This window comes from Lepidochelys kempii, chromosome 1 (assembly GCF_965140265.1).
Source record: "Lepidochelys kempii isolate rLepKem1 chromosome 1, rLepKem1.hap2, whole genome shotgun sequence".
Lineage (NCBI taxonomy): Eukaryota > Metazoa > Chordata > Testudines > Cheloniidae > Lepidochelys > Lepidochelys kempii.
The window spans coordinates 78393973-78413497 of NC_133256.1; positions in this window are offsets into that span (position 1 = coordinate 78393973).

Genomic DNA, 19525 nt, shown 5'->3' on the forward strand with positions numbered 1-19525 from the left:
CTCTTAAGTCACATTTTTAAAAGTGTCTTTCGTGCTATGAACCCTAAATCTGATTGAAAGTTGATAGGAATTAGGTTCCTAAATCACTTTGGACAAGACTGTCAGTGGCATTTAGGTACTGAAAGATGCAGATAGGTGCCTAGTGGGATTTTTAAAAGTGCCCAAGCAGGTTAGGTGTCTAATCCCATTAATTTCATTGGTGCTTTCTGATCTGTGTAACCAGTGGTTTTCAGATGCTACCTTCAATTATATCACATAAGAAAAAATTAGGATTTTGTCACCTATTACATTAATTTTCCTAGTTCTGCTTCTATGAGAAACTCTCACTAGCTTATGGATCAAATTTTCAAGAGCACTTAAATGACAGACTCCTAAGTGCCTACTTCACTTGTGAAAATGGGATGTAAGGTCCCAAGGCAATTAGGCACTTTTGCAATGTTACCTTAGGACTGTAGTGAGTGTCTTCAATGCACTCAGAATACTTATTGTTTCCTCCTATTCTTAAGGTCCTTCTCTTTTGCTTTTAGGATGAAATTTTTGCTATCAAGTAAATTATATTAAGACAAAAAGCTGGCCCCTCCGAACAGTTTTGCAATACTGTCATTACTCACAAGCATATGGAACACAAGAACATATTTTTAATATCATTCCAGGACATCAAGCAGCTGAGTCAACAGTGTGCCCTTGTTGCCAAGAAGGCCAATGGCATTTTGGAATGTATATGTAGGGGCATTGCCAGCAGATCGAGGGACGTGATCGTTCCCCTCTATTTGACGTTGGTGAGGCCTCATCTGGAGTACTGTGTCCAGTTTTGGGCCACACACTACAAGAAGGATGTGGAAAAATTGGAAAGAGTCCAGCGGAGGGCAACAAAAATGATTAGGGGACTGGAACACATGACTTATGAGGAGAGGCTGAGGGAACTGGGATTGTTTAGTCTGCAGAAGAGAAGAATGAGGGGGGATTTGATAGCTGCTTTCAACTACCTGAGAGGGGGTTCCAAAGAGAATGGCTCTAGACTGTTCTCAGTGGTAGCAGATGACAGAACAAGGAGTAATGATCTCAAGTTGCAGTGTGGGAGGTTTAGGTTGGATATTAGGAAAAACTTTTTCACTAGGAGGGTGGTGAAACACTGGAATGCGTTACCTAGGAAGGTGGTGGAATCTCCTTCCTTTGAAGTTTTTAAGGTCAGGCTTGACAAAGCCCTGGCTGGGATGATTTAGTTGGGGATCGGTCCTGCTTTGAGCAGGGGGTTGGACTAGATGACCTCCTGAGGTCCCTTCCAACCCTGATATTCTACAATTCTATGAACGTGAAACTACCATTGAAAGAGTATTGTCAGTGGTGTGGTTCAGTTCCTGCGAATTCCATCCTCTAGAGCGGTACATTTTTGAGCACTAGGACTGAGAAACATGACGTTAACTACATATAGTGCAAGAGAATGAGTATCAAAATCCATACTTTGTTCATTCCCCATGGCTGGAGGTTCCCAAATATTATAAGCTCTTTGGGGCAAAGACCATCTTTTTGTTCTGTGTTTGTGTAGTACCTAGCATAATGGGATCCTGGCCCAGACGGGGGCACCAAAGCACTACCACAATACAAATAAATAATAATACAAGAATGGCTACAATATTTCCAATTTGATTGGCCAAAATTATCTAAACACCGGCACATGATTTCTGATATAAAATAATATTGGAACTGTGGAGTCCTCTGTGGCTTTGCAGTTTCAAATCCATAGTCATTACCTCAAGTATGGTTCAGACCCCTTCTCTATGGAATGAAGCTACCACTGCTCACTAGGTAGCTCACTTTTCTTCTCACAAGGGTACGGTAGGAACCCTTAAATATTGTACTATATTCCAGTGGTTCTCAAGCAGAGGTCCAGGGTGCCTTGGGAGGACACGAGCAGGTTTCGGGGGGGCCACCAAGCAGGGTCAGCATCAGACTTGCTGAGGCCCAGGGCAGAAAGCTGAAGCTCCACCTCCTGGGGCTGAAGTTTGGGGCCCCAAGCCCAGCCACCCAGATCTGAAGCTGAAGCCTGAGCAATGTAGCTTCATGAGGCCCCCTGTGGCATGGGACCCCAGGCAATTGCCCTGCTTGCTATCCCCTAACGCCAGCCCTGGCTTTTATATGCAGGAAACCAGTTATTGTGGCACAGGTGGGCTGTGGAGTTTTTAATAGCATATTGGAGAGGGGCTCAGAAAGAAAAAGATTGAGAACCCCTTCTATATTCAAAGGTTCTACAATTGCCAGCTGAATTCTCCATTGAAGGGAATTTTGCTGTAAATGATAGAACCTTTCAAAACTGAGGAACCACTGTAGGAAAGTGAGTGGAAAAGTGCTAATGGCTCAAGTTTCATTTGTGCCGCAACAAGAAAGTATGACAGGGTAATAATTTTAGAGCTCTGTAGTTTAAAAGCATCAGAGAGACCACATGGTATAAAGAGTTAGATTTGTATCAAGTCTTATGCCCAAATGTGAGTTTACCATTGATTTAGAAGTAGAGCATGCGTGACCGTGTGCTGCTTGTAATCTGTTATGCACTGGGCAATTTGGGTCAACTGTTGTTCACTATCAACTTTTCTAAGTAGAGAATGGACAGTCAAAAGCATGTAAGTGCTTATTTCCAGCATGTTCAATTGCACTTGATTTTGCCAACTCACATTCCACAATACATTATATAAAGTGATATGTTTAACAAAAGATATTCTCTCCCCTATTCTGTACAAGAGTCCTGGCAAGAAATAGAGAACCATACAACAGAACATACCAGAATCTATGCCCCCTTGTTTAAAGTAGTAACAATCAAATCACAGGATATTTCCTTGGGATTAATGGCTGGATGGGAGAGTTGAAGGACTGATATACAGCTAAGGTCCATTAGCCCCAATCGGTCATTAATTCTCCAGGAACTGCCCTTTGCAAAAGTGATATACATAAACATTAGTGATAATAAAAGGGCAGGTTTCGTACATGTCCCAAATCTCTAACCTAAAAAAGAAAAATCCATTTGCTAGGTATGTATAACAGTATTGTTATTTTTAAATCAAATTTCCAAATTAAACAATTTTTTATCAAAGACTATTAATGTTTTTCTTCTTGTTTTCTGTTTCCATGTTGACAGCCCCTGCCAAAAGCAACCTTTAGAAAATGCTAACGTGGGTGGCAAACTGCTAATTTTTCCACATGCAATTAGGGTGTCAGACACTCGCACAAAATTGGTCACTTTTTTCGCACAAAAACATTTGCAACAGCAATATTCCATGGGCACTCACTGCACAGCTGATAGAAATGTGACAATTTTTAGTCTGATTTTTGCTGAGGCGGGCTTTGTCTTCATTGTCAAAAAAGGGTCTGTTTTTGATCACGGGATAACTAACATGAATTAGCTGTCCTACAGTAAAACTCCAGTGAAGACAAGGCTCTGTAGTTTTTACTGCAAGGTAGCTAAATGAGGTCAATGCTATACCCACCCTGTGGTTCATCCCATGGTAAAACTACAGTGCCTTGACTCCTCGAGGAATTTACAGAGGGATAGCTAGCATATGTTAGTTATCTGAAAAAACCCTCCACCTTTTTAGCAGTGAATAAGTAGCCACAGATTCCCAAGTCATCTATCCGCAATGTTCTCTCTACATTTAGTAACTCATGGCTAGTGGCTTACATTCTTCACATCTATGAACTGTTTGCCTGGATGGTAGGAGCAGAGAATGAATCAAGTGTTTATGAAAGGATGAAGCTGCTCCAGGCTTCCCCTGCCAAATTTAAAGTGAACTCCACCACAAACTGGTTCTTGCAATCCTTAGGTTGATCCTATCATCCTACCAACTTCCAGGAGGGTCATGCCCCCAAGGCAGCTGCATTTGAGTGAATCAATTTCTTAGTGTTTTCCACAAATAAGTTACGACCTTGACTCCACAAACTTTAAAAAGGCCAAGTTATATTTACATCTTACATTCAGTTTCTCTAGAGAGCTTCCAGCATCTTCCTGCTTGCCCTTTCACTTCTGGCCAGGCCGGCTATCTTCCAACATAATCACAGAAAGTTGATTTACTCATGCCACATATGCACTTAGCCCTGGAACTTAAGATGATGGATAACTTTAAGGATGCTAAGGATCCCAACATCTAACAAATTACTTTATAGTAATGTGATGTTCCAATTATGGAAACTTTGTTGATACATGCATCTGACGAAGTGGGTATTCACCCACAAAAGCTTATGCTCCAATACATCTGTTAGTCTATAAGGTGCCACAGGACTTTTGGCTGCTTTTGTTGATACAGATGACACTAAGCCTCCAGTGGAACACCAGGACCCACATGGGTCTTAAGGATTCTGCAGGGTTTAAGGCTGATTCCCTTTTGCCCCACAGAGAAATTTCTCCATGGAAAAAGGTGGATGGAACTTCCTGGCAGAAACCTTACGGAGGTTTCTTCTCTCCCCACTCCCTTCCTACAGGTTTCCCCATGGGAGTGCATGATGTGGCATCTATGTAATTGATAAATTATTTAATTAACATATTGCAGAGATTTTGTACATTACGAAAGAATTACTTGATTTAGTTGCAGCAAATAATTTTAAAAACCTATTGCAGGAAATGCTTTTCAGAAAACCTCATAATCAATATAGAAGAAAGAAATTACTGAGAATACCGGGTTTTGAATATATCCACCTTTCCTCAAATTTTCTTGCTTCACTGTTTTCTAGTGCCAAACTGGGAATAAATTAAGCAAACCACTGAAATTTTCTACCACCAATTTATGATTGGGAATGAGTAAAACAGTTTAATTACAATAAGAAACCCTTGTCTTATTGAGCCAAACCTCAAGTGAGCCATTTTAGACATTTAGGAAAGGTCAGTTAACGAACCAGATCCCAACATGGCTTTCTATTGCCATTTCAAATCTGGAGATAAAGTCTTATGATGTTTTCACAGCTCTGTCTAATCCAATTCATTCCAAATCAGTATAGTTATACCAAACGTTATTAATGGTCACTTATATATCCCCATTTCCTTACTTCTCAGCACTCATTCACTTGTGAAGTCAAACAGACTATGTCAACAATCTCACTTGAAAGTTTCCTGAGATATGGGGCATAGCATAAGAGGATGAAGTGTCATTGAACTGTGCCCATTTTCATTTACATGGAATTTGGTGTGGAAGATTAAACTTAAATTGAGTTCCTTTTTTCTCTTAAATTGAAAGAGCTTCCATTGATTCCACCAACCCAGCTGCCTGCCTGTAGCATTCAACTATGTTAACTTCTTGGGTTTTTTTTCCCCTTTACAGAGAACAGAATACATTATATTCTACTGTAGAAGAATATTCTACTTCAGAAATTTCAATTCTTTGATTTAAATCTTTAGCTATGACCAGAAAGGCTGCATGGAACTTCCATGGGCAAGGAGTTAAAAAGATATTCAAGATCAGAATTAGTGAGAATTTCCACTCAGTCAGTAGACTTCAGCTTGGTCTCTAGACTTCAGCTTGGTCTCTATTCCAACACATCTCTATTCCAACACTTGGTCTCTATTCCAACACTTGGTCTCCCCTCACTTACACCAGCATATTTCCATTGTGCACAGCATCCCTGAGCTACAACAGGTACTTCCATTTGACCAATTAAGAGAGTGGGGCTATAAAAGATATGGGAGACCAGTAACAGGGAGAACCAGTGAGTTAGGGTTGAGAGGAGATGATTGGCAGGAGAGGAGAGTTACCAGAGCCAGAAGGTAACCCCCCAAGCCAGAGATCCAAGGCTGAAGGTAGGAGGAGCAGCAGCAGCAACAGAGGGAGGTGCCTGTTGGTTCTGACCCACAGAGCTGAAGTCAAGGGAGCAGTGGAGGCAGGGTGTGGTGGATGATGCCAGTGTGGGATAGTGGGACACCATGCTATGGAATTCTAAGGACAAGATGCATTAGGATAATAAATGGACTACGCTGGGGACCTCTGCACTGTATGTTTTAAAAACAAATTGGCCCTCACTAGGAGGGGTATTCTTCAAGCAAGAAAGGCTGGACTATTTCTGGACTCTGAAGGAGGGAAACTAAGGCAGATGCACGTCGTACCACAGAATGGTACTCCAGTTGGGGCCACCCTTTGACACATTGACTTCAGTGGAGTTATTCCTTATTGACAGAAGTGAAAGGAGAATCAGGCCCATAATCTACAGAAGCTTCTTTTTCTATTGCTCCCTGCTTCTTTTTAGTCTCTTCGCAACACAGTGCAACTCACTTGCTCTAGCAGTTACTATATAGCAATTACTAGAGCAATCAATCAAATCTTTGAAAGCAAATAACTTAAACTCTTGAACCTGATTAACTGTTTTCTGACCCTGGGTTTACTAGAGGTTAGAATGATAGATTCCTTAAAGTGATAACACACCTTTGCTTTTCCAAAATGCAATTTATCTGTATTAAGTGAACTTTGCAACAAAGAAAAATATAATCCAGCCTAATAAAAATCTAATGGTACATGGCAGAGTAAGTGAAAGGTGTAGGGAGTACCTGTGATTCATAGTATTACTTACAGGCATAGTATTACTTACAGAAATGTAAAGAAAGCTTAGAGAGCTATCTAAGGCAATGGCTAACAGACTGGACAAGTCTTAGGCTGACTGTGAAAGAATATGATGACAGCGTTTAAAACATTTCATTTCCCTCACTTCAGATTTTGAATTGTGAATTTAAGAAGAAGATTAATTAAAGGATTTGCTCTGAGATAAATTTCTCTCTAAATCTTCTGATCCACTCTGAACCTATGAATAAATACTACCCTTGCCATAATTAAATAAACCTATTCTGTTGCCTCATACTTAGTCAGCAATAAATGGCTCCAGTATGATTCAAACTGTGTAAATGACACCCTGGATATATGGATTTCCTTAATAACAATGTAATTATTTACACCACTGGTTAATATTCAGTCTAAGATGCTGCAAACAAAAGCTGTTCATGTGCTTTACAGAAGAGTTTTCCATCTGAAAAACTATTTGCCAAAGCACAAGCATGACCGTAAACATCCAACTAAAATGAAATTATTTCCACTTGTTATGAGACAGCATGGAATGACAGTTTAAAGTTATGATTGAAAGCCATTTTGGTGGCTTCCAGTCTTATGTTGAGGCCAGATTCTTTCAGATCTGGACAGGAACTGAGAGAGTCATTTCTAGTTCACATATCTCCATCCACTCCAGCAACCAACTACTTGCTCTAACATTCCAGAGAGGTTTTGAGCGTGAATGAGGGTTTCTGTGAGGAGGATTACAAACATGCTGGGACCTGTAATGCTCTCAAAATGAACAGTGGATGGAGATCTAAAACAGTGGAAAGAGCCTCTGCTTGACAGATGACAGTTAAACTGAAAGTGATTGTCACCAAATCATATGATGTGTTCTTTGTAGTACTGTAGTGTGACATCCAGTCAGGTACAATACAGACCTATAAGTAACTATGTCACCTCTGCCCTCTAAACAGGGGTGCCCTTTAGCCTGCTTTGCTGCTGTAGCCTCCCACCTGGACTGCTCACAAACAGCCGCCAGCGTGCAAGTTACTCCCAGCTATATCTGTGCATGTGCTGCAGTAAGTCAGCCAGCCAAACGTTGGCTCTTACCAGCCTGCAATATAACCAAAGCTGGTAAGAGCCAACATACTCTCAGTCTTAGATTTCCTCCCAGAAATGTATGTCCTGTACTGCCCAGTTCTCTCCTTGACAATACAAGTTTGTATAAAGTTTGTTATTGCTTTAACAGAAGTAATATACACATAACTTGCACCCAAAATGGAGTTTCCCAAACACTTCAATTTAAACAACTTGGATTAGATAAAACAAGTTTATGTAGCTACAAAGAGATTTTAAGTGAGTACAAGTAATGAGGCACACAAGTCAGAACTAGTTACAAGAAAACAAAGTTTAAATGCAGCTGGTGCCAAATTTAAATTATATCAGATTCAAGCAAAGTTTCTCACAGTATGCTTTCAGAAATCATATTGACCAAACTTCTGAGGTCAGGATTCCTTCTCCAGTCCAACGCATGCTTCATTTGTTGTTTCTGGTGCCATGAATGCAGTGGACAGGGAGAGAGAGAGAGAGAGAGGAGGGTATCTTGGAGTGTTTGTCCCTGCTTTTTATACTGTCAGTCCCCCTCTTGAAAAACATTTCCAGCTGAGATTCAGGAGACAAAAAGGCTATGTGGAAGAGTGTTCCCTGCTGCTTTTCCTCACCTATTTGAGCTTCCTTTGTTTTCATTCCTGCTTGATGACTCTGTTTAGTGCTTAAATGCAAATTAAGCAAAGCACACATTCCTTTGTTTGAGACAGACCTGTTTGCCAACCTGGGTTTGGAACATGTGTTAAGATGGAATAGAATGTGTTAAGATACAGTGGAATCTTATAACTTCGTATACAATGTTGCCACACACATTTTATAGGACAATAATGACCAGCAAGTTATGAGCTTTCCAATGGTTCCTCACAAGGCATACGTTGTACAAAGATTATTATAGTGGTGGGTAGGTGTGGACACAGGGGTACATTCTGTCACACATAGTGCCTAGGACCCCTAGTTCTAGCCCCTGGTTTGTGTTACACCATTTGTCTTCTAGATTGAAGCACTCAGTATTTCTTCCCCATGTCGCTACTTATAGACTAATCAGGTCACCTGTTAACCTTCTCTTTGTTAAGCTAAATAAACTGAGCTTGTTGACTATCACTAGAAGGCATGTTTTCTAATCCTTTAATCATTCTCATGGCTCTTCTCTGACTCATCTCCAATGTATCAACATCTTTCTTGAATTGTGGACACCAGAAACGTACATAGTATTCCAGCAGGAGTCGTAACAGAGATTAAATCATCTCTACTCCTACTAGAGATTTCCCTGTCTATTCATCCAAGGATTGTATTGGTCTTTTGTGCCACAGTGTTGTACTGGGAGCTGGCTATTCACTATGATGCCCAAATATTTTTCAGAAACACTGCTTCCCAGGATAGAGTCCACCATCCTGTATGTATGGCCTACATTCTTTATTCCTAGCTGTATACATTTACAGTTAGCTGTATTTTAAAAAGCATATTGTCTACTTGTACCATCTTACCAAGCAATCCAGATCATTTTGAACCAGTGACCTGTTCTCTTCATTATTTACGACTCTCCCAATTTTTGCATCGTCTGCAAACTTTGTCAGTGATGGTTTTATGTTTTTTTCCTGGTCATTAATAAAAATGTTAAATAGCATAGTGTCAAGAACAAATCTCTATGGGATCCCACTAGAAACACACCCATTTGATGACTTCTCCTTTACAATTATATTTTGAGACCTATCGATTGGCCAGTTTTTAATAAATTTAATATGTACCATAATGATCATATACCAAATGAGGAGATTAGAAGGCATACAGAGGTGACCAATGTAGTGCAGGCAATGTACAATGCAAAGCCGAGATGGGAGGGTCATGTAGTCTTCAGGCAAGACAATAGGTGGATAACTCACATCAGTGACAGCCCAGAGACCACAAGGTCCGCTGGACAGATCGAAAACGCACTAAGCTGATAAAACTCTTTGGCCAGAAATGGAAAGAACATGCTTGCAATAAAAGAGAATGGTGTGGCATTCGTGGAGGGACAGATGAGGACAAGCCAGACAAAGGTGATAATGATTTTAGATCTTCCTTGTTTTTTAATCAAAATGTTGTGTGATACCATGATATCAGAAATCTAAATATATTACTTACTGTTGCCTTTAGCAACCAAATATGTAATCTCATCAAAAAAAAGATATCAAGTTAGTTTGATAGGATCTATTTTCCATAAACACATGTTGATTGTCATGAATTATATTACCTTCCTTTAATTCTTTATGAATAGTCCCATATCATTTGCTCCCTTATCTTGCCCAGATCAATGTCAGACAGTCAGACCTATAATTACCCAGTCATCCCATTTACCCTTTTTAAATATTTGGACAACATTAGCTTTCTCCCAGTCTTCTGGAACTTCCCCAATGTTCTAAGACTAAAAATTGAAAAATCAACATTAACAGCTCCTCATCCAGCTCATTTAAAACTCTAAGATGCAAGTTATCCAGATCTGCTTATTTAAAAATGTCTAACTTTAGTAAACATTTAGCTGCTATTTAACTTGCTCCCGAGAAGAACTGAATGTTATAATATGATAAGACGACATCATCTGTTTTGATCCCTGTAGAGAGGGTTCATCAGGGTCGTCCCTCTCCAGGGCAGCGGGGAACCACACCACCTTCCTTAGTCCTTTCACGGCCCCTTGGGGAATCAGTCAGGCGCAGGAGTCCTGGCTCAAGCCCTCCAGCAGGGGCTGAGCACACACAGGTAACAATTAACAGATAACTAGCCCAGGCCTTGGGGTCAGGTCAGGGCAATAAAGAGTCACAGCTCAGGCCCTTAGGCAGGGCTGAGCAAACACAGGGAACAATTAGCAGTTAATAAGCCCAGGCTCTGGATCAGGGAGGGGCAGTGAAGTGTCCAAGGCTCAGGCCCTCAGGCAGGGGCTGAGCAAACACAGGTAAATAGCACAGCCAGGCTTCAGGCTCCAAGCGACCTGGGAGAGGGGGGGAGACTGCCACCCACATGTTGGGTGGCAGAGGAGAATGCAGGCCCTCCCACTCGTCTGCGTCCTAGCCCGGGGCCCTGGCAGTGGCCAAAGGTCCGTTGCTGTGTCAGTGGGGATTCTGGCCGCAACACACTGACATGGGTTCCGGCAGTGTTGCAGCCAGATTCAGGTCAGCTGTCCCCGGGCTGCTTCCCAACTCCCACTCTGGAGGTACCTGGGTCAAGGTGGGGTCCTTGGGGGGGTCAATCACCACTGGATCCTCGGGGTAGCTGGCAAGGGGAAGGCTCGGTGACTCTCCCACACGCTGGTCCACGTTGAATATCGGCCGGTCAGGCCAGTCTCCAGGTCCACTGCTGGTTGCTGGAGTCTCCCCGGCGGGAGCTGGGTCAGAGGTGTCTGGCCTCTCCAGCAGCTGTCTCTCGAGTGAGCTCTGGGATTGAGCTCTTATACTTCCTGTCCGGCCTCTGACCTTCTGGGGGGGTGGCCTGAGAGTGCTCAGGCCAACCCACTCTGGTGTCCGACAGAGCTCATCCCTCTCCGGGGCACCGGGGAACCCCACTGCCTCCCTACAGTCCCAAATATAGAACAGAAATATTTACTGAACACTTCTGCCTTTTCTGCCTCATAATTCTACCATTTGCATCTAGTAATGGGCCAATATCATTGCTAGGATTATTTTTTTCCTAATGTGCTTAAACTCCTTTTTATTGTCCTTAACTCTGCTGTCCATAGATTTCTTCATGTGTCCCTTCTCAATTTTCTACATTTCCTTGCTTCTGATTTCTATGCATTACTATCAAAGTTCCCCTTTCTTTCATTTGATACATTTTTTTCTCTCTCTCTCTCTAGTAACTGCCTTCACTTCTGGTCTAAAACAGGCTGTTTGTTTTTTTTAACCAACATAGCTTTCTTCCTTGATTTTGGGATTGTGGCTTTTGGGGCATTTACTAAAGTATTCTTATACAATTCCCAATTATCTTTCACATTTTCTGATTAAATTCTTCCTCCGAACTGATTTGGCTCATAATTGTTTTCAGCTTTGTGAAATTGGCCCTTTTAAAGCACCAAGTACATATATCATTGGTCTGTGATCAACTCATGATCACTTGTCCCTAAGTTACCATTAATTTTTAAAAAGAAAAGGAGTACTTGTGGCACCTTAGAGACTAGTATTCCTTTTCTTTTTGCAGATACAGACTACAACGGCTGCTACTCTGAAACCTGTCATTAATTTTTAGTTCCTCTGTACCTTTCAAGATGAGGTTTAATATAGAATTTCCCCATGCTAGATGCAACACTGACAGCAGACTAACTTTGAGTGGACCCTGCTAATGCATATTAAAAGTTTGTTAATGACCTTTGATCTAGTCCTCTGAAACTGGACGAGACCAAAGCATATTAATTCACTACTAATGTATGTCTGCAGGGTCCACATGTACAGTTAGTCTATGGCAGGGTCATGCAGGGTAGATTTACATCCCAGCTTGCCACAAACAAATTGTTCATGTAAACAAGCCCTTGGTATAAGACAAGAGATAACTGATGAATACAGACAGATGGCGGATTACAAGGAAACAATAAGACACCATTAGTCAGCATGATCAGCAGTGGTCACAGCACAACAACAGCCGAACTGTAGTCCAGTTGTTTTGTGGCAAAAGAGGGTTTGAAGCAGGATGATGAGTTAGATTTATGGATGTTTATGGGGAGCTCCTCTGAAGCATGAGGGACAACATGGGAAAAACATAAAGGTGCTTGTTTTGACCATTTACAAAGTGGAAGATGTAACTGACATCATGGGCTGATCAGAGTCAGGAGTTGACATGTTCAATAGGGAATGAGGAATGACAGGTAAGGTGGGGATAGGCCAAGAAGGGCCTTGAAAGTGAAAACAAGTAGTTTATGGCTGATGTGATAGAAAAGAGGGAGCCAGTGGAGGCACAAGTGCCGACTTTCCAATGTGCTGGGGATGGGGGGGGTACTCGACCCCCCCTCTGCCCCAGGCCCCACTCCCACTCCACCCCTTCCCCAAGGCCCCACCCCACCTCCGCCCTGCCTCTTCCCTCCCTGTTCTGCTCCCTCCCTCGCTCGGGCTGTGTCCTCACTCCTCCCCCTCCTTTCCAGAGCCTCCTGCATGCCATAAAATAGCTGACAGTGGTGGGCAGGAGGCACTGGGAGGGAGGGGAAGATGCTGATCAGCAGGGCCTGCAGACAGGCAGGAGGCACTGTGGGGAGGTGCTGCTGGTGGGTGCTCAAAACACACCATTTTTCCCCATAGGTGTTCCAGCCCCAAAGCACCCACAGAGTCAGCACCTATGGGTGGAGGGATTCAAAGAGAGGTGGTGACAACCAAAGTGAGGCGGTCAGAGCATATTTGCTGCAGAATTCTGAATGGATGAGAAGGGAAAGGTTGCATGTGAGAAGGACGTTGCACTAACAAAGATGATGAGAGCCTGGAGGAGAGTGTTAGCTGTGTATGGATAGAAAGGCTGTATCTTAGAGATGTTATGCAGAAAGAATCCGCAAGACTTAAATATAGCCTGGATGTGAGAACCCAGAGAAAGGTCCAAATCAAACATGATGCCCAGGTTACAGGCCTGAGTGACAGGCTGGGTGTTGTTGTTATACAGTATCGAGAAGGGAGATAGGGAGGTGGGCTTGGAGGAGAGATTAGGAGTTCTTGAGGTTTAGCTTATGACCATGAGGAGATGTCAGACAGACCAAGATTTGAGTTTGGACAAAGGGGAAAAGATCTGGAGTAGACAGGTGGATCTGTATATCACCAACATAAAGATGGTGGTTGAATTTGTGTTTGTGGTAAGATTACTCAAAGATAAGGTGCAGGGGGAGATGAGAAAGGGGACCAAGGATAGAGCTTTGTGGAACCCACAGAGTTGGAGTAGGGATGAGAGGGATCTTCCAGAGGACACACTGAAAGAATGATTAGAGGAGTAGGAGGAGAACCAGGAGAGGCCAGTCACAGAAGCCAAGGGAGGACAAGATTTCAAGACAAGAAGCATAGTCAACTGTGTTGAAGGCAACTAACAGATCAGGGAACACAAGGATGGAGTACTGATTTTGAGGAAGAGGTCATTATAGCTTTTGAGAAGAGCAGTTTCAGCAGAGTGCAAGTGATGGAAGCCAGAATGGGTCTATTTACTCACATAACTGCAGGAGAGGAACTCCAGACACAGTGACTGTAGACAGCATGTCCAATGAGCTTAGAAATGAAAGAGAAGGGACTTTAATGTGAGAAGTGATTGAGTGGAATTGATCAAACACTCACAAACTATGTAGCTATGTAGCTTCTGATTCCAAGTATTGTTATTGATAATTTGGGGAAGAAAGCAAGCAGCATGAGGTCAAGCTCAAACTAGGAAAGCACAACCTTCATGAAGAGAGATTTCCTATTTATAATCTCCTTGATGGCTTGACACTGAGGATATCTAGAGAATATGGAAAGTGGACAGTTCTTAGATAATGAGACAGAGAAATGGCAAAATGACCACTTTAGAAAACTGTTCTTGATGCACATTTAAAAGCCCATGGCTTGTTGACAATTGTAGGTCATCACAGATTCATTAGTGAATTGGGAAGCAGCAGAACTGTAATTTAGTTCAATTTCCACAGCACAGGTGCCAATGTACAATCTCTAATAACCTTTGCTTCAAAGCAATCTTACCGGCTATTTTTTTTTAGGGTTGTAGGTTCTTCTCCCTGGAACCCAATGAAATGGATTTTAATACCTTGTGGGACCCAAAAGCCCTTCCACAAAGCCCCTTCTCAGACATTCTCTATTCTAATTGCCAATAGATATGTTTGTTTAACAGGCTGCAGCACCAAGTGAGATGAAGCATCTCATTTCCCAGAGCATTGCAGGCTAACAGAAAACAGAAGTAATGTCCAATATGTTACATTAGATAATTAGCATGAGCTTATGCAGTTAATCAAAATCAATAAAAGCAATATGTAGCAAAAATGAGCAGACTCAAGCATTTGAACTGAGAATAATATAATTTTAAAATTGCCAAATTATAATTAAGCGTGATCAATATAATGTAGGAGACATTTGACCAAGATTTGATTTGCATCTGGGAGTCTTGTTGATGTGAAATATTGTGCAGACTTGACTCCAGATATGAAATTATCCTTATTGGATGGTGGGTTGTTGTTTTTTTCAACAGTGGTGTTTTAACACAGTGATTAGACCGGATGGAATATAAATCTTTCTTTCTTTCTTTTTTTTAAAACCTATTTCCTTTCAAATTCCAGTTTCCATAACAACTTGATTTCACTGTTTTTTGTTAAACCATCTTTTCTATATCACACCTAGAACTTTTTGTTAGTTAACTAAAACAAATTGCATTTATCACTAATTATTTGCTGTCAAAAAACATTTAACATCTTTTTTTTTTTTTTTTTTTGGTAATGCTTTTCATTTGGCATGTTAAGTATCAGGAATAAATAGACAGAATGATCATATAAACTTCCTCCAAAACAATAAAACAGAAGGACTCCCAGCAGAAAGCTTGAGAATCTCATACCACATTTACACAGACTTCTAATGATATTTTTAAAGGACATTTCTTTCCATGAAAATTAAATAGTGGTGGTAATTTCACAACATTAGAGGTTTGTATATCTGTCCCTCTTGTTTAAATGGCCAATTCAAATTTTCTTTTATGATAACAACATAAAATCATATTGCAATAAAATACCTTCCCTTTGGTTTCCTTTTTCTATTGTTTAACATCTATTTGACTATTGTCAGGAAGAGACGAAAGACAGTGGGAGGTGTGATAAGTTAATATCAGGGAAGAAGGCGCTACCTAGCAACATTTCTCTGGAAACAAAATCTCATTTGTCAAGCAACTCTAAAACAGGGGCTACATTGCCCAAGGGATTGACAATACCATACAGAGCTTTTCACCAGTAAGTCACTGATATAAATCTTGTTCAGGTCAGCAGAAACTGAACATTGTTACCATCTGACAGATGTACAGTGACCTGTATGAACTGAGCTGATGGTCTTGATCCAGTTCCGAGTGGGGGAGGTGTCTGCATCACAATTAACACTAAGTGGTACCCTTATTGTTGATTGCAGCAAGGAGACTTAAGGACTGAATAGGTGGCAGACTGAGGCTGGATCCCATGCCTACTGTGATTTGGAGCTATAGGCAGGTGTCACTAGACCTTCCCCCACAAGTTTATGGTCTATGATATTTTTATGTTAAAAGTATTTGTTCATTATAATAATCCCGAATATCCCCCACAAATGTATTTACATCCCCCACAGATGTCCCTCTGCTGGGGTATGACATTTTCTCATGAAATGTCCACAGGATGTTTCCCAGATCCATTCTTCTGAATAACCAGGTTTGGGTTTCTGTTTTTCTCTGTACCCTGTTTACAACTGTAAAGTTTCTTTGGAAAGTGTAGCCATACAAGAGCTGTCCCACGTTCCCATCTCCTTACTTTCAGGGTGATTGGGTTGGTAATTAACCACCCTTCAAATGTTTGTCTCGGGTGTAAAAGGGCAACCTTTAACCCAATTCTTGAAAGAGAAGATATAATCCACTTTTCAGAGGTCATCTGCTAAATCCATAGATGACTCTTGAGGGCCCTAGTTCTATCACTAGTGTTGGTCAAGATTTTGCAACATAAGTGGGGGCTTGTGCTAGATTTGAACTGCTTAGGAAAAATTCCTCTATCCAGAAGAAGCATGTGAGAGATGTCCCCTGCTGTGCCTGATCCAGAATATATGGGCCTGTTGTAAATCCTGGCTCTTTAGCTCAAGTTATAGAGCTTTCAACAATGGAGGTCCCTTGCTCATTCTCCAATGCTAGCCAAGATGGCAACTATTACAAAGTATGGGCTGGATGAATGCACTATAAGGTGGGTAGAAAGCTGGCTAGATTGTCGGGCTCAACGGGTAGTGATCAATGGCTCCATGTCTAGTTGGCAGCCGGTATCAAGTGGAGTGCCCCAAGGGTCGGTCCTGGGGCCAGTTTTGTTCAATATCTTCATAAATGATCTGGAGGATGGTGTGGATTGCACTCTCAGCAAATTTGTGGATGATACTAAACTGGGAGGAGTGGTAGATACACTGGAGGGGCGGGATAGGATACAGAAGGACCTAGACAAATTGGAGGATTGGGCCAAAAGAAATCTGATGAGGTTCAATAAGGATAAGTGCAGGGTCCTGCACTTAGGACGGAAGAACCCAATGCACAGCTACAGACTAGGGACCGAATGGCTAGGCAGCAGTTCTGCGGAAAAGGACCTAGGGGTGACAGTGGACGAGAAGCTGGATATGAGTCAGCAGTGTGCCCTTGTTGCCAAGAAGGCCAATGGCATTTTGGGATGTATAAGTAGGGGCATAGCGAGCAGATCGAGGGACGTGATCGTCCCCCTCTATTCGACATTGGTGAGGCCTCATCTGGAGTACTGTGTCCAGTTTGGGGCCCCACACTTCAAGAAGGATGTGGATAAATTGGAGAGAGTCCAGCGAAGGGGAACAAAAATGATTAGGGGTCTGGAACACATGAGTTATGAGGAGAGGCTGAGGGAGCTGGGATTGTTTAGCCTGCAGAAGAGAAGAATGAGGGGGGATTTGATAGCTGCTTTCAACTACCTGAAAGGGGGTTCCAAAGAGGATGGCTCTAGACTGTTCTCAATGGTAGCAGATGACAGAACGAGGAGTAATGGTCTCAAGTTGCAGTGGGGGAGGTTTAGATTGGATATTAGGAAAAACTTTTTCACTAAGAGGGTGGTGAAACACTGGAATGCGTTACCTAGGGAGGTGGTAGAATCTCCTTCCTTAGAGGTTTTTAAGGTCAGGCTTGACAAAGCCCTGGCTGGGATGATTTAACTGGGAATTGGTCCTGCTTCGAGCAGGGGGTTGGACTAGATGACCTTCTGGGGTCCCTTCCAACCCTGATATTCTATGATTCTATGACTCTGCTACAGCCCCCAGATACAGTCTGGTTGTTTAGCTCAAGCAATTCATGCCTTCATTTCTTGAGGGCCCTAGTTCTAGCACTAGTGTTGGTCAAGATTTTGCAACATAAGTGGGAGCTTGTGCTAGATTTGAACTGCTTAGGAAAAATTCCTCTATCCAGAAGAAGCATGTGAGAGATGTCCCCTGCTGTGCCTGATCCAGAATATATGGGCCTGTTGTAAATCCTGGCTCTTTAGCTCAAGTTATAGAGCTTTCAACTCTGGAGGTCCCTTGCTCATTCTCCAATGCTAGCCAAGATGGCAACTATTACAAAGCTTCTCCCCCGCCCCATCCAGTAATGTCATTTTAATCTTGTTTCCTTCTTATATCACCATAAATTAGATAGATTAAACCTGATCTGTCACAGACCATTAATACTTTAACTGTAACTGTTATATACTTGAACAAATTACAAGCAAGACTAGTGACACCTGAAAGAAATTTTCTTCAATCAGAGGATTCAAATGAAGATAGTTAACAGATAGTATTTATTGGTTAAAAATTTAAGTGATCTTCAAAAATCCATAAAATACAGCATTTTCCTTTTAGGAAGTTCCCAGGGAGAAGCAATTCCAAAGGATTAAAAAGCTGAAATATAGAGATATGCAGTTACTGAATTACCTGCATCACGAATACTTTTAAAGATGAATCCCATAGTCTTTCAGCTGTGTATGCTCAACAGGCAAAATACCTCTAGAGGTTCTAGGAGGGAAAAAACATATATATATATGTATATATGTATATATGTATGCATACATTTATCTTTTGTCAATTGCTTCTTCATGCTAGTGACATGTTGATAATCCATTTTGTTGCTCCATGGGAGACTGATATTCTGACACACAGGTTTATACTAGAGGTGAAAGAGTACTTTACATATCATTTTGAAAATGCTCGATTATCATGGGATTGAAAGAAGGGAAAGGGTTACTAGGTCATCCCACTCCTAACGGTACAGACTACAGTTCAAAGGCTTGATTTTTTTCCTTTTGCAACTGAACCAGTTGAGGTTAAGTTCTATTAGAAACACTGTCTCTTTAAGGCTGATTAGAGGAGGAAGTCCAATGTTTGAGAGTTCACTCCTCTAGATAACCAATTTCATTCTAGTATTAGGCCTACATGGCTGAGGGGCTGTGACAGTTTGGGGAATCTGTCTATAGAAACTTATGAATTCCATTTGATTTTATGAACTCTACTGCTGACTATAGAAGCAGGGATTAAATCTTCCCTGTATTGGTAACACGGGTATTGTCTGAATGAGAGTTGGTTTAATGGGTGCCGATTCTGTGGGTGCTCTGGGGCTGGACCACCCATGAGGAGAAAATGGTGGGTGCTAAGCACCCACCGGCAGCACCCCTATCGGCTCCCTTTCTGCCCCCCAGTGTTCGCTGCCCACCGGCAACCCCACTGATCAGCACCTCCTCTTCCAACCCCGAGGAGCAAGGGCAAGGCATGTTGGGGGGAGGGGCTGAACAGGACCGGAAGAGGCAGGGCAGGGTAGAGTGGGGGCAATGCCTGAGGTAGAGCCAGGGCTTGAGCATCCCCTGGCACACTGGAAAGTCGGCACCTGTGCTTGGTCTACACTATGAAAATCCACATCCTTGAGCAATGTAGTTACACTGACCTAACCCTTCTGGTGTAGGCCATGCTATGTTCACGGGAGGGCTTCTTCTGTTGACATAGCTAGTACCTCTTGAGGAGGTGGAATACCTAAGCCGAAGGGAGATGCCTTCCTGTCTGTGTAGGTAGCATCTTCACTGAGGTTTTGTCTACGCTGGCAAGTTTCTGCGCAGCAAGGCAACTTTCTGTGTTGGAACTCCAGAGGTGCACACACTGCCAAGCCACAAAGTGCTCAGAAACTGCGCAGTTGCAGCGCTGAAAAAAACCCAACCCCGACGAGAGGCGTAGAGCTTTCTGCACTGGCGGTACAGT